General features: G+C 49.8%; 1 protein-coding gene across 3 annotated transcripts in view; it reads left to right on the forward strand.

The window, feature by feature from the left end:
- The window catches only part of LOC144125506 (uncharacterized), a 133,153-nt gene that overhangs the window by 106,388 nt on the left and 13,136 nt on the right, over window positions 1-13,629 (forward strand). The gene's annotated exons all lie outside the window — the stretch shown is intronic.

A 13,629-nucleotide genomic window follows, 5' to 3' on the forward strand; every position in this document is an offset into this window, starting at 1 on the left:
TAATCTTAAGGCGGAAACTTAACTTAGACGAACCGGTTATTTCAAGCGAACGAGCCGCTCCAAACTGTCCACAATTTTTCAACGTAAACCATCCGCGAAAAACAAAAGGAAAGCCGACGATACCACAGTAATTAGGAACAAAAACCGCTCTAATAATCGCTTCACGTTTTTTTTTTTCTTTGGAACTCAAAAACGGAGTAACTAGAGCTTCCTTGGCTGTTCGTAACCATTACTTTGGTAACTCACCTGTGCAAAGCCTTCCTGGTTAGGAGCAGGAAATAATTTACGGAGTGTGAGCTCCCCTTATTCGTAGCCTTGGCCTGGGTTGTTAGTGTGCGCGAGACCTTGTGAGCTCATGTGACACAAGGAAGCCGAGATGTTTTTAAAGATGGGATAACTATGCGACGAAATTGTGCCTAGTTCGCAGCTAGTTTAATTTCGTTTAATATAGCCGACGTTGCGTCGCCTGGCATAGCAAGAACGCTTACTTCGGCAAGGAAGAACACTATGCACTCACCTTCTTTGTGATCAGACCAACGACATGCGCAAACACTTCATGCGCAAACGCTAGCTTATAGTGTTCCTGGCCAGGAAAACCATGTTGCGGCAGTTTGTGCGAGAGAAGTAAAGAAAAAAAAAACGTCTTAAAAAGTTGAAAATGGCGGCTTGTGAGCGAGGTATTGTGCAGCGATGCCAGCACGTGAACCTTATGATCGCATAACTTGCAAAACTCGTCTTGTGAACCCAGAGCCGTAGTCTCTGAGCTCGGGCACGTGGCTTTTCGCTTTTATCATTTAATAAAACGGTGCTTAATTGTGCAGTGTGTAAAAGTGTTCGGATGTAAAACCCGGCTACCGAAAGAGTATCTCAGATTGTAATTAGTGTCGCTTAAGCACAGAGAATATGTCTGAAAGACAGTGCCCGGCAATTTATTTTTCAATTAAGAAGCTTCATAAGGAGCAGTGACGCAAGGAGGATAAATGACGAGGCTGGAGAATTTTCCGAAAATTTACTAACACGTCAGTCACTCCTAAATGAGCGGTTATATCCACCATCTCGCGCGACACAGAAAGGATACCCGCAGAGTTGATAGTGATTAGATAATCTAATGCCAGGCCGAAGCCGCTCTGAATTCATTCAAATCCGCTGCAAAGTAAAAAAAAAGATAAATTTCTATTTGCTATTCGTAAAACTAGAACTAGAGAAGAGCTGGGGCTGGAGAGTAAACAGTGGCAAAAAAGGCAACAGAACTACCGATAAAGGCTATGCCTATATGTACTGACCGAGTTGACGCTGTCTGCGTGCACTGTTGGCTAACATAAACGTTTGACGAAGAAAAAACTGGAAGGGTGGGGAGGGTTAGAACATTCATTAGGTTACGCAGTTGATATCACTGGGTTTGATCACCACTGTCAACTGTCCCGCCTTTGTCTTCCATTGGATTTCACTTGGCTAGTGATGATGACAACTTTGGAAATGACACAGGAGGGGAGTACTTTTACTTGCGCCTTTTACGTTGCACGTGTTGTTCTTGCATGAGCCCCTGTTTCCTGTTTCACAATCGTGATGACTTACTTTGCCACTACGTGAACTTTTTTCCGCGTGACACTTCCTTTTTTTTTTCCCCTGACGCTTGCAAAGTGAAGAAGAAAACAGGAACGAGTCACGTGGAGTTTTTTTCCGTGCAAAAGTATCGGGTGGTAAAAACAAACAAAAAAAGCAGAGGGAGGCGTACAGGCGCTGAGGGGGCGCCCCGGCAGAGGCAGGCAACCGTGGAGCGCGGAGGCCGTCCCGGCACGCTTGTGCTGTTTCCTCGATTAATCTTCTCGTTGGCTTCTCCTTGATGAGGCCGGCACCGACTGACGCCACCATAGCGAACTGCACGGCGCAGCTGCGCGCTTGCGTGCGAGCGCTCCCCGTGTTGTTCGCGACGGCCTCGTTAACGACATTTAATTACTCGGATAATGTTTGCACCGAAAACGCGGAACCGACGTACGACCGCCGCTTCAAAGAGGCGCGCTTGTGCGTGCGTGCGTGCCATGCGTCTCCTTGCGTGCGCTTCGCCTTATCGTCGCTACTGCGCATCACCGTGCGCGTGCGTGAGAGAGAGAGATAGAGGGGGGGGAGAGAAGCACGAAGGAGGCATGCTGAGAAAAACGCACAGTTGAGGGCTCAGGAAGAGGGGAGGAGGGGGGATTTCTACACAACACACACATGCTGGCGCGGCCGCTCCATCCAAGTATAAAATTTCCCGCATTTTTTTTTTTTTCATGCGCGGGTCATCCACGTGTGAGTCTTTCTTTCCTCGCTGCTGTTGATGTTTGTCCTCCGTTTGCTTGATTTTTTTTCATGCTTTTTCGGAGAAGCCGGACAACAAGGCGGGGCGCATGCAGTGCGTATGTATATTTACCGAGGTGCGTTCAAGCGTGCGACGCGATGGTCGCGTTGTTACACAAACGAGGTGGCAGCGACGTCGGCAGAACTTCGGGGCTGCCGCTATACTGTGCCTCATTCCAACCGCCCCCCCCCCCCCCCCCCTCCTACCCTCCAGTCCACCACGTCGCTAATGCCGTCTCCCACCTGGAGGCCCCCAAAACTGCTGCGAACAGCGTCATTACTATGCAATGCGAGTATTGTGAGCTTCCGGAATCACACACACGGCAGGGCGCTCATCGCTCTCGTCTCCTCGCTGTGTCTCACGCGCGGAGTTTAATTGCGACATATTTTTTTTCTTGGGTAGTACGAGGCTGGAAGAAATAGAAAATTAGATGTTGGGGTAGAAAATTGGTCGCATGAAAGAAATAGTTAAGTGAATCGGGGACGTGGGCTTCCCTGCATCCAGGAGAGTGGTGGCCGGCTGCAGTACGTCTGCTAGTCCACTGACGCGGGGCGCACTCAAGCGGAGCCTGTCGTGGCCTGGGTGGTCCGAGAGGTTTGAGCTGCACGCAGATAGCGAAAGCAAATGGATTAAATCTGCTTGCGTGTGCTAGGCGTCTGCGGTGACAGCCTGTTGGCCGCGACCGCAGACTGCAGGCGTTAGAGGTCTGGATATGCCAAACAAACATCTTTTGCAAGTAATGAATTGTGTGCCCTCTTTATTGGCCGGTATTATCTGACTGCATTTCTCTGTTTCATTCTCACTTTCACAATTCCGGTAGGGAATTAAAGGAAAACAAGGAAAGCGAAAAGAAACGAGCTACTCAGAAATCGGCAAAAAAAAAAAGTCACCAACCGAATACAACGCTTTGATCCCGGGGAAATCCAATTATTATCGCTAACCCCGCTTCAAGGCAGCTCGTAGCTCACTATCTGCCCCGGCTTGCTCACTCACTCACTCACTCACTCACTCACTCACTCACTCACTCACTCACTCACTCACTCACTCACTCACTCACTCACTCGAGTTACCAGCCGCCGCGGTGGCTCAGTGGTTATGGTGCTCGGCTGCTGACCCGAAAGACGCGGGTTCGATCCCGACTGCGGCGGTCGAATTTCTATGGAGGCGAAATTCTACAGGCCCGTGTTCTGTCAGATGTCAGCGCACGTTAAAGAACCCCAGGTGGTCGAAATTTCCGGAGCCCTTCACTACGGCGTCCCTCATAGCTGAGTCGCTTTGGGAAGTTAAACCCCCATAAACCAAACCAATCACACGAGTTACTGTCACACGCTCACTATCTCGCTCAGGCAATCACTCGGCCACTCGCTCTCTCATCTCTTTAGATCCGCACATCTCTATGCATGCATAGACCGCCGATTCAGCAATAGCCCGGTCATTTACGTTCCGCTAACAGGATTTAAGCTTGCACAGCACGCGTCGAAGGAGGCCGGCTTTCAATGCCCGCTGTCGCAAGAAGCAATTTGCTGGCGGCCGCCGCTCCAGGGCCGGCGTTCCCGCGGCATTTATAATTCAATAGGCTTCGCGTGGAGCGTTTAGTCACCGCGGCCGGCAGCCGCTCATCGCGGGGCAATTTATATGGCGATCCTCTCTGGCTACGCCAACGCACGGCGTCGGCCTCCGTCGCATGATTTACGGCGGTGTTGTCGTGCGGATAATAAACGTGCTCGCTTCGTGGTTCGGCCGCCGCCGCTGGCGTGTACGACATCTCGGCCTCTCCCGAGAGTACGTTGTTCGAGCCCAGAGCGTTGCCCAAGACCTTAGAGTGCGTCCCTTAATTAGATCATAAAGGCGATCTTCGGCGTCTTCATTAAAAATGAGCCATGGTGCTGCAGCACCAGCGGGACGGACGCTTTGGAGCCGAAAGTCTGCTGCCTAAGTATATACGCGGAAACAAAATGTAAAAATAGATGGGGGCGTCATCATGCCAAGAGGCTGGACGGACTCGTGTTGTCTTAATACACGGCACCGTAAATAATACCACGCGACGCGAAGGCGCCTCTGCTCGGTACCGCGTATAAAAGTGGGTGGTAATGGCAGAACAGGTGAAAGAAAAGTAAGAAGCGGCCCTTTTTGGGCAATGTCCCCGTATAGATGCGAGCGAAGATAAATTGCGGCCAAAAGAACGGGGGCAGGTAATAACATAATCGTATTATCTGTTCTCCCTGCCCGGTAAAGAGGCGATCAAAAAGATGAAGAAACCGAAGGGCGCGCCCACTTAATTTTCCTCTTTTCTCTATAAATCCTCGCCGGCGAAGAAGTTTCCGTAACCGAGCGAGCGAGCCAAGCCTGGCGCATCTCTATAGACACACGCGGCGGAGGAGCGCTCTTTTTCGCTGAGAAGCGACTCCGATTATGCGGTAATTATAACAATTAGCTTGTCTAATCTTAGGTCTATCAGGCACATCAATGGCTACACCAAATTAGCCGAGCATTTAAGACAAGCCGGGACCCGATGCGTGGCGCGCCAGCGCGCACACAGACGGGAACGCCCCTGTCGAAGCGAGATAAAAGCCCGAGAGTTAAGCGAAGGAGGAGGGGTTGGGGAGAGGACGAAATATAATAAACGACGACGAGCAGCCAAGAGCCGCATGTAAATAGGCCCGCAAGCGGTTTGCGTGGGTCGGACTGCGACGAGAACGACAATCGGCGGAGAGCAACGCGCCAGGCGTCGGTTCCTCCTCATCTCCCTCGTAACTCTTTCCTTCTTTTCTCTTCGTCCCGCGAAGGCCGCGGCCAGAGCGAGGGGACAGTGCGCCGGGGGGCGACGCCGAAGGACTCGCGACGGCTACGAACGAAGGCCGGGGGACCTAACCACGGGCAATTATCAAATTACTGAGCCGAGATGTTTAAATCTGCGCGACGCGACTGCGTGTGTGTGCGCGCGGAGACACCGGAGGGTGGAAGGCCTCGCGACCGGAGGAGAAAGAAATAATAGCAAGTGGCGTCTTTTTTTCTCAGCCGCACAAAGATAACAGAATCAATGGGAAGGCAGAGAGACCGGTAATGAAGCGGAGGGAGAGTGGTAAAAGAAAGGAAAAAAAGAGAAGAGACGCGACAGATGCGCATGCAGGGCCACGCGGAGCGTACAGAGCGCACGGCTGCGCACTTTCGCCTCATTTTAATTCGGTGCACCTTTGGACGAAGGAAAAGGCCGTCAAAGGGGCAACGAGCTTCAAGTTCGCGCCACGCGTTATAACAGTGACACGTGTAGGGCCTCACTAAGTAATGCACGGAAATTTTTGACGACCACCGCTTTCAAAAGCCTCTTTGAGACGAGAAACAAATTCGACAGACTATAGGAAAATCGCGCGTGTAAATTTGTGCGCTGCGCGCAATTAGCGAGAGCGGGAAGACAGAGTAGTAGTGCGGTTTCTGTCGCGCCGCGCGTTACGTATTCCGCTCACACGGCTTCGCTCCTCGCGCCTGTAATAAATAGCGGGAAAGAGGGGCGGAAATGCAGATAAGCGTGCAAATGGGGTTCTACTTTTCGCCGAGGTGGTGGCGGTGGCGCTGCTGCTGCTACTGCTGCCGCTGCTTCTGGCTGCTGCTGCCGCACCTGTTGGCGCGAGCACGTCGAACAAAAAGAAAGGCGCGCGCGATGTGCTCACCTCGGCGGAGTGTGAGTGAGCGTTGCAGGCCGGCCGGCCGGCCCGCTGACTCGCATCGGTGTGTATGCGTTCTATACGCTCAGTGCTAGTGTGAAAGCGAATTACTGGCCGCCCATCTAATGCTTATGTATGCCGCTGGTTCAACGAAAGCAACGTGCATGCGCTATGGCAGAGCAGCTGTAGGCGATTATTGGAGCCCCCCCCCCCCCCCCCCCCCCTTTCCCCGTCCTCTCCTTCCGTCTCCAGTCCATTTCCTGGCGATTGTTCTTCGTGCTTGAGGTGGCATACAAACAGCGCCTCTGGAGCTTACAAGCCGCTGTACTTGTTGTATCTATAACGCAAATTCAGGCGTTTTCTTTTTCTTTTTAGGTGTACCACTGAAAACAGGAATGCGTCTGCATGGGAGTAAAAAGAGAATAAGCTGTCATTTAGCGCGGTCTCTTTTATAAAAGGGAGTACTCTTGAGGACAGCTTACTTCTTTTTTTACTCCTGTCTGCTTAGAGCGTATGGTACTTAGACTATATCTTAGTCGCTTATAATCCCACAGATGGTGAAATAAGGTGGATGTTTAAATACGGCAATATATAAAGGAGAGTTTTAAATCAGCTATGAGGGAAACGCATAAACGAATGTGAAGCCAGCGCTACTAACGATCGCCAGTGGTGACATGCACCAGTGACGATGAATAGCACGTCACCGCTGACATTGTTGCACTGACATTGGCAATAGTGCAATGCATTTTTGAAAATGCGCGTCATAATAAGAGTCCGCGATCTGGGAGCGAGCGTTCCAGAAAACGCATGCACACGCTGTTCACAGAAGCCGAGTGCGACAGTGAGATAATAGACGGCAACGACTAACAGGTGCAGTTATGCTGCTGATTAATGAGTACATACGATCTTGCTAGTTGTTCAAACCATGCCGCAATCAATGGCTGTAGCGATAACACTTCAACGGTGTAAAACTTCTACCCTCGCTTGAATTGGAGCGCTCTTCATGGCAGTTGGCATACAGCGGTGGCTCCAATAAGCAAAATATCAAAATTGAAACGATAATTTTGGGCCGCTTTCAAATAAAACCTCTCACAACTTGCTGCGCGAAAATCAGTGCCGACAACTGCATTGCCCTCCAAAGAGCACGCCGAGAGATGTGTTGTAGTATGCACGTTAGTATGCACGAAAGTATGCAGTTAGTATGCACGAAAGAAAAGTGCGCCGTGCCGATGGCCTCTGCCTTTCATGCACTTTTGTCTAGCTTCTCTCAGAATAACGCTCCTTCGTAAAGGTTATAAGCGCTGTTCCTAGCCCGCCCCTAGCAGCAGTGGAGAGCAGAGTGAGCATTATAGCCTGACAGGGCAGATTACGACAGGTTAGCTGACGAGGAACAGCCCTTAATCTACTGCGGCTTATTAAGGTTTACGAGCTGGACAGCGCGGAATCCCGTTTCGGGGGAACGCGCTTACCATAAAATAAGATCCGCCCTAATAGGTTTAACGCACTGCACGCTCGTGCTATTCTGGATCTGCGCGCAGTTTCACGTGTTGAGAGAAATTTACTTCCGTAAAGGAAGTCCCCTGGCTAATCGGTAAAGCTATAAAGCGAGCAAGTGCCGATTCATGCGAATCTTTACAAAGTGGATGGTGTGCGTGCGTGCTGTCAAGGCCAATAAATCTCTGGCGGCAATATTTTCAGAGACCCTTGGGCACCCGTTGTAAATTAGCTGCCCCTCCCCCCCTCCCTCTCTCTCTCGTTTGCACCGTGGGCGGAAAATGGCGGGCTCGACGGAGGCGCTCTCACCAGCAATTTCCGGCCGCCGTGCAATCCGCCCATCATGCATATGCGACGTAATGCGAATACAAAGACACCGCTGTTACTTCGCCTTCCACGCCCTCTGTGATCTCTTCCTTTTTTCTGTGCTTTCTAGATGTGCTACTTGTGAATTTCATTCGTATGTTCTGCTCTTCGAAAAAAGAGAAAGAACGTCATGAGAGTGTGCTCTTATTCACAGTAATAAATTCTGTGCCTGCCGTGATAGCAATACGATGCGTTTTTTGATTGATTGTAACCCGTAGTTCCCACGCAATACGGACTAAACTCGCTGATGCCACATACAGGGTGTATAACCTACAGGAGTATACAAAATTCTTAAAAGTAGGCTTTTTGGGTTAGAAGAGCCTGTTTTTTCGGCATATTTTTGTCAGCGGTGTAGTACATCAGAATAGAGCTAAAACGTGCTAACTATAGCAGGCTGGTTAACTAATACTGAGTAGTTAATTTTTTAACTGATTGTTAGGCTCCTTAATTATCAGAGGCATGTAGCCCACCGTAAGTAATATCCCTATCAGTTTATAGAATTTTGAAAGCACGGTTACCCTCGGTGCTGTGGGCAAACAAATTTTCGATATTTCAACGAGTTGCGTGCACTGCAGCGACTGGTTTGCCCGAAAGCTTCTCGAAAGCGCGTGTATTTTGGCGCGAAGTAGACAGAATTTGTTGGGCTACAGCACCGAGGGCAAGCGCGTTTTCAAAATTATATAAACTGATAGGGATATTACTTACGCTGGGCTACACGCCGCTCAATAATTAAGGAGCCTAACTGCCAATATAGCGCACTAATTATTTTCACGCTATTCTATTCCGTTCTTTCGGAATTTTACTGCGAGGCACTGTGGAGGGAAATGAGAGGGCACATGCTCTAGCTCGAGTCATCATCAACCGAGCAGGGCCACAAACCGTGCCCGCTTTTACCCCTCTACCTTCGAGGTATAACGAACGCCTCGAGTTGCAGCGTCTTCAAAGGAGACACCTCCACCTCATAGGAAATTAGGCACCCCAGATGCCGTCTCTTGGTGGCAGGTACAGACGAACACATTTCCAAACCTCCATAGCCTACATCTCATACACCCAACATCATACTCCGACACCTGTCCCAGGTGCCAGGCCTACCCTACACTCTTCCACATTTCGTAGGGATGTGGGGCCAAACCAAACACTCTAGAGACGCAAAACGCGTCTTTTGAGCGGTGGGAGGCGCTGCTGACCAGAGATAATCCAGAGGACCAACGGGCCCTCATACAACAGGTCCGCAGGGCAGCTCAAGCCAGTGGAGCCCTGGAATAAGGGCCCCACCCATTAAGCTCGCCCAAATCCCCTTCACTTTAATAAGGTTTTTCCCCCTCCTCCTCCTCCTACTGCGAGGTCACCCGCAACCATGAGTGGCCGATCCCGGCGATGAAAGGATCGCGGCGCCGCATTAGATAGTGAGGAAGAGAGATAACTAATCAAGTCGCAATAGTATTGCGTACTAACCCTGACTGTGTGCCTTGGCTCCAGAGCAGTGTAGGAATAGGAGATAATTTCCGCACAAGGTAGCAACCTTTCATCGACAAAATCATGTGTAGAAAGTTGTAAAGAGGCAGCTTGACCCCTCTGACATCTTCCGTAATCAAAGAAAAAAATTTGGCAGACCCACTTAAGACTGCTTTCATGTGGGAATGTGGGTGCACTCCCCCCCCCCCCCCACACACACACACACGCACACACACGCGCGTATGACGCCACGACATTACCCGGACCGCTGTATAGGACGAATGGTTGAATGACAATTTTGATATGAAAATTGTTTTTTGAGCAAAAGGAAATGGTGCAGTAACTGTCTCAGATCTCGACGGAGACCTCAACCGCGCCTCATGGGGAGAGGTGACGATTCTGGGAAGGACTACAATTGAAGGTGCATATGTCGTCGGTTCGGGTCCCTGTCGCAAGCTAGCCGCCGACTTGACTAGCACATGTAAGCTATATGCAACGAGTAATCGTATGACATCACCTGGAAACGCTCTACGACAAAAGGTTGCGTCACTATTTTGGCAGGAACGTTGTCGGGAACACTAGCGCCACTAAGAGGTCGCCCAGTTGGGAGTATATATATAGATGAACGACATATATATGATTGTCTGAAATTGAGGTGCTCGGCTTGCTGTGTGTGTCGTACGGCCGCTTGATGACGTCACCCTATTCTTCTTGCTACCGCTGAGATTTTCTCTACCATCTGCTAGCACACAAACTAGCACACGGCGCCGCCTTTTCTCGTAATGAGACCAGTACTGCTTTCGCATTAATATCGGAAGAGAGTCGTGTACTGTCTTTCGTATACGAGCATTGTAGGATATTGGGAACGCATAACGCCGGGCTTATGAATGAAATAGCAGTCGTTGGTGTTTCCCTGTGTTGAAACAAGAGCTGTATAGAGGCAAAGAAATGTCCCCGAAAGAATGGGGCGATCGAACAGGCGACTCGCGCGCGTACGTTAGTGCTACACCGTCTGCTGGTATACGCAACGCTTCAAATAGGCCTCAGCGGGTCCGTCTCTTAATGGCCCCGTAATTAACCGACGCAGCGGTGATTTGCGACCAGGCACTTAGCGAGCTGCGCTGCAAAGACACGCCGAGAACCACTTAGCATCTGCCCCTCCCGCTTCGTTCCTCCTTTCCCTCCCGTGCTCTCGTATCGGCGCATCCTGCTTATTCGGTCAAAAAGACAAAAAAGAAAAATGGGAAAAGCTATTCGTGCCGGCACGGACAAGTGGATATCGCTCCATAGCGTTACTGGCCGTTTCGGCCCGAGTGCAGATGGTGGACTGTCAGCCTTCCCCTGGGGGCATCGTTAGCTGCACGCAATTTTTCTGAGGTACGCAAGGACGCATTCTGTTTGCAAGCCGACCTGCTGCTGCCCACTTAGGCTCGTCGTGTTCAGTTTTATGCAGCATTGCAGACCGTGAAGTGACGTGAGGTTGAAGTGTCGCTACTTGTATGCATATTTTTCAAGCTTTGAAACCGCGCATCTGAAGGATAATGTAGCTGACACATATTTGAGGATGACATTCGTTCTTACGTCCATGCGGGCACGTACCTACGATTTTTTTTTCGAGGGAGAGCGAAGCCGTGTTCTTTTATGGTATGGAGGCGGGCTACCTCGGGCCTCCCTTTGAATGCCCGTGTCCATGTCATTTTCTAGCCTTTCGGGGCGCAGGTCAAAATTAAGGAAAGTGCGCTTTACATGTATAGAGTATAACTGTATAAGTTGTCAGAATGAGCCTTAACGTCTTGATCCGCTTCAAGTTGCAGTGCTTATCTCGCGCTTTCTCTGTCCGGGCAGAAGGCAACTTCCCCTCGAACGTGAAGCCGCTTAAGGGAGTCGCTTCAGCCGGTTGTTCTAACACAACTGTAGTTGTTTCACTTCACAGTTTCTATAACTATAGGGATCGCTTGTTGTCACAGGACTTGCTGCTCATGGTAGTGAACAAACTGTGTGATGCACGAGAAAGTCCGTTCCAACGCATAATGCTTTGCTAAGTTACGAGGCAGCTGTGAGCTTGTCAACCTGATGTCGCGTACGTCCGCTAAAATTGATTTAGTTACCCCGTGTTGGTGCCCCGCCGCGGTGGCTCAGTGGTTAGGGCGCTCGACTACTGATCCGGAGTTCCCGGGTTCGAACCCGACCGCGGCGGCTGCGTTTTTATGGAGGAAAAACGCTAAGGCGCCCGTGTGCTGTGCGTTGTCAGTGCACGTTAAAGATCCCCAGGTGGTCGAAATTATTCCGGAGCCCTCCACTACGGCACCTCTTCCTTCCTTTCTTCTTTCACTCCCTCCTTTATCCCTTCCCTTATGGCGCGGTTCAGGTGTCCAACGATATATGAGACAGATACTGCGCCATTTCCTTTCCCCAAAAACCGATTATTATTATTATTACCCCGTGTTGGGTAGAAAATCGCATACCACGCGTGCCGCAAGGCGGCGTGAAAATTGCAAGCGACCAAAGATTCTAATATCACCTGGCGCTTGTGGCTAACGCTGGACTGAAATCAGTAAACACCAACCTCTACTTTCTAATATGACTTTACACAATCCTGAAAACGTGAAACAATGTTATGACAATAACAGGGGTGCAAGAGCAGCTGTTTCAGCTTTACCGCTTTCCTAACGAACCGCAAACGAAGCACAGGAAGTGGGATATCTGTGCGTATACTTGTACAGCAACATTAAACATAGTGCGGGCTATAGCGACCAGTGTACTTCACCACGGGTTTCCGCTCACAATAACGTCGCGCACATTTTTCATGGCTGCAAGGTGACTATCATCGAAGCCCTGCTCAAGGTTTTCGAGAAACGTTTTTGCAAGCGCACGTCGCTGTACCCGCAGTACACGTGTCCTGACAATGTAAGAGACCACAGCTCACGATGCGATGAAAAGCAATAGAAACTGCAAAATTAAGAATAACGCCAAGGGGCATTCTGTTCAGTTTACGTGCGAGGACGTGCATCTTGTACACGGAAAATTATGGTTGGGCTTCACCACTCGACATGAAGCCCGCTTTGAAGACACATTGTTTCTTTCACGAAACGTAGTAAAGGTTTTTTTTTTGTTTTTTTTTTCTGATAAAGCTTTGACAAGTTTTGGTATGACTGCAATTCGTTGGCTCAAAGAGAAGTAGCTGAAACTTCTACGCCAAAAATTAAGAAAATTTTAGCATTGAAAGCTATAGAAGTCTGGGAGAGGTACATGCATTTTTGATATAGAGTGGGCGTTATTTTCCTGGACACCGGTGGAGCTGCATTCCACATCCGTTTTAGAATCGCTGCCCGCACTAAGGCGTATCACTGTGATGCCTGGATTGTAATCTTGCGTACCCGCATGAGGCCCGGCGCAAAATGCTTTTCGAACCATGCGTCCTTCATTTTCACCCCGGGTCTCCACCTTAAAGTATCAACACAACGAAAACGATTTCCTCGCAAACATCAATAGTAATTTTTTTTTCGTGTGTGGTGCTCATACAAAGCAAACGTTTTTACCCTTCAAAAAAAAAAAAAAAACAAGTGCTCCCCAGCTTGCGTACATGTTGTCAGTGCACTCAAAATTACAACACGTATGTATTTTTTAATACGCAGATAATATGCGCACATACTATTTACGGCGACTAACTAGCTTCCTTAACAGGTCGCACCTTAAACAAACGTTAAAATGTTGTTTGACAACAGATGTGCGTCCCCGCTGCTCCTTGCTAATTCGGGGAGCAGCTGACAAATAAAGGCCTGCATTTAATGCCACTAGAAGCGAGTCATCACAAAGAATAGAAAAACCTGCTTTCGTATAAACCGTTCTATTTTTTTTTTGTAGTTTGTCCCCTGTTACAGCACAAACGCAACGCGCAGATTACACGTTGCTGGTTTTCCCCACACGACATCTCAGCAGCGCAGCAACGTTCTACACCCCCCCCCCCCCCCCCCCCTTCTCTTCTCTCGCTCCCAGCTTTCCTTTCCATCTGGTGATTTTCGCTTCTGGGTGTCATTTTATTACGCCAATTACGAGCGTAATTGCAAGGTGTCCTCGGTCTCGCATGATTGAATGCGAGGCTGCCTAATGGCGCCCAGTAATGATGATTACTGTCTCCGCACGCCACGGCGGCCTGCACGCCATCTCGCGTCATTCAATTGGCACCGCGACGCGGGGAATGCGAACGGCGCGTTTAGCTATAGCAGCAGTGCACTGTGTTCCAGTTAAGTATTAATGCCATCCCGCATATGTTTATAAGGACGCAGTCACGAAAGGCCTCCACCGTTGTGCCGC

Source organism: Amblyomma americanum, chromosome 3 (assembly GCF_052857255.1).
Source record: "Amblyomma americanum isolate KBUSLIRL-KWMA chromosome 3, ASM5285725v1, whole genome shotgun sequence".
NCBI classification, from domain to species: domain Eukaryota; kingdom Metazoa; phylum Arthropoda; class Arachnida; order Ixodida; family Ixodidae; genus Amblyomma; species Amblyomma americanum.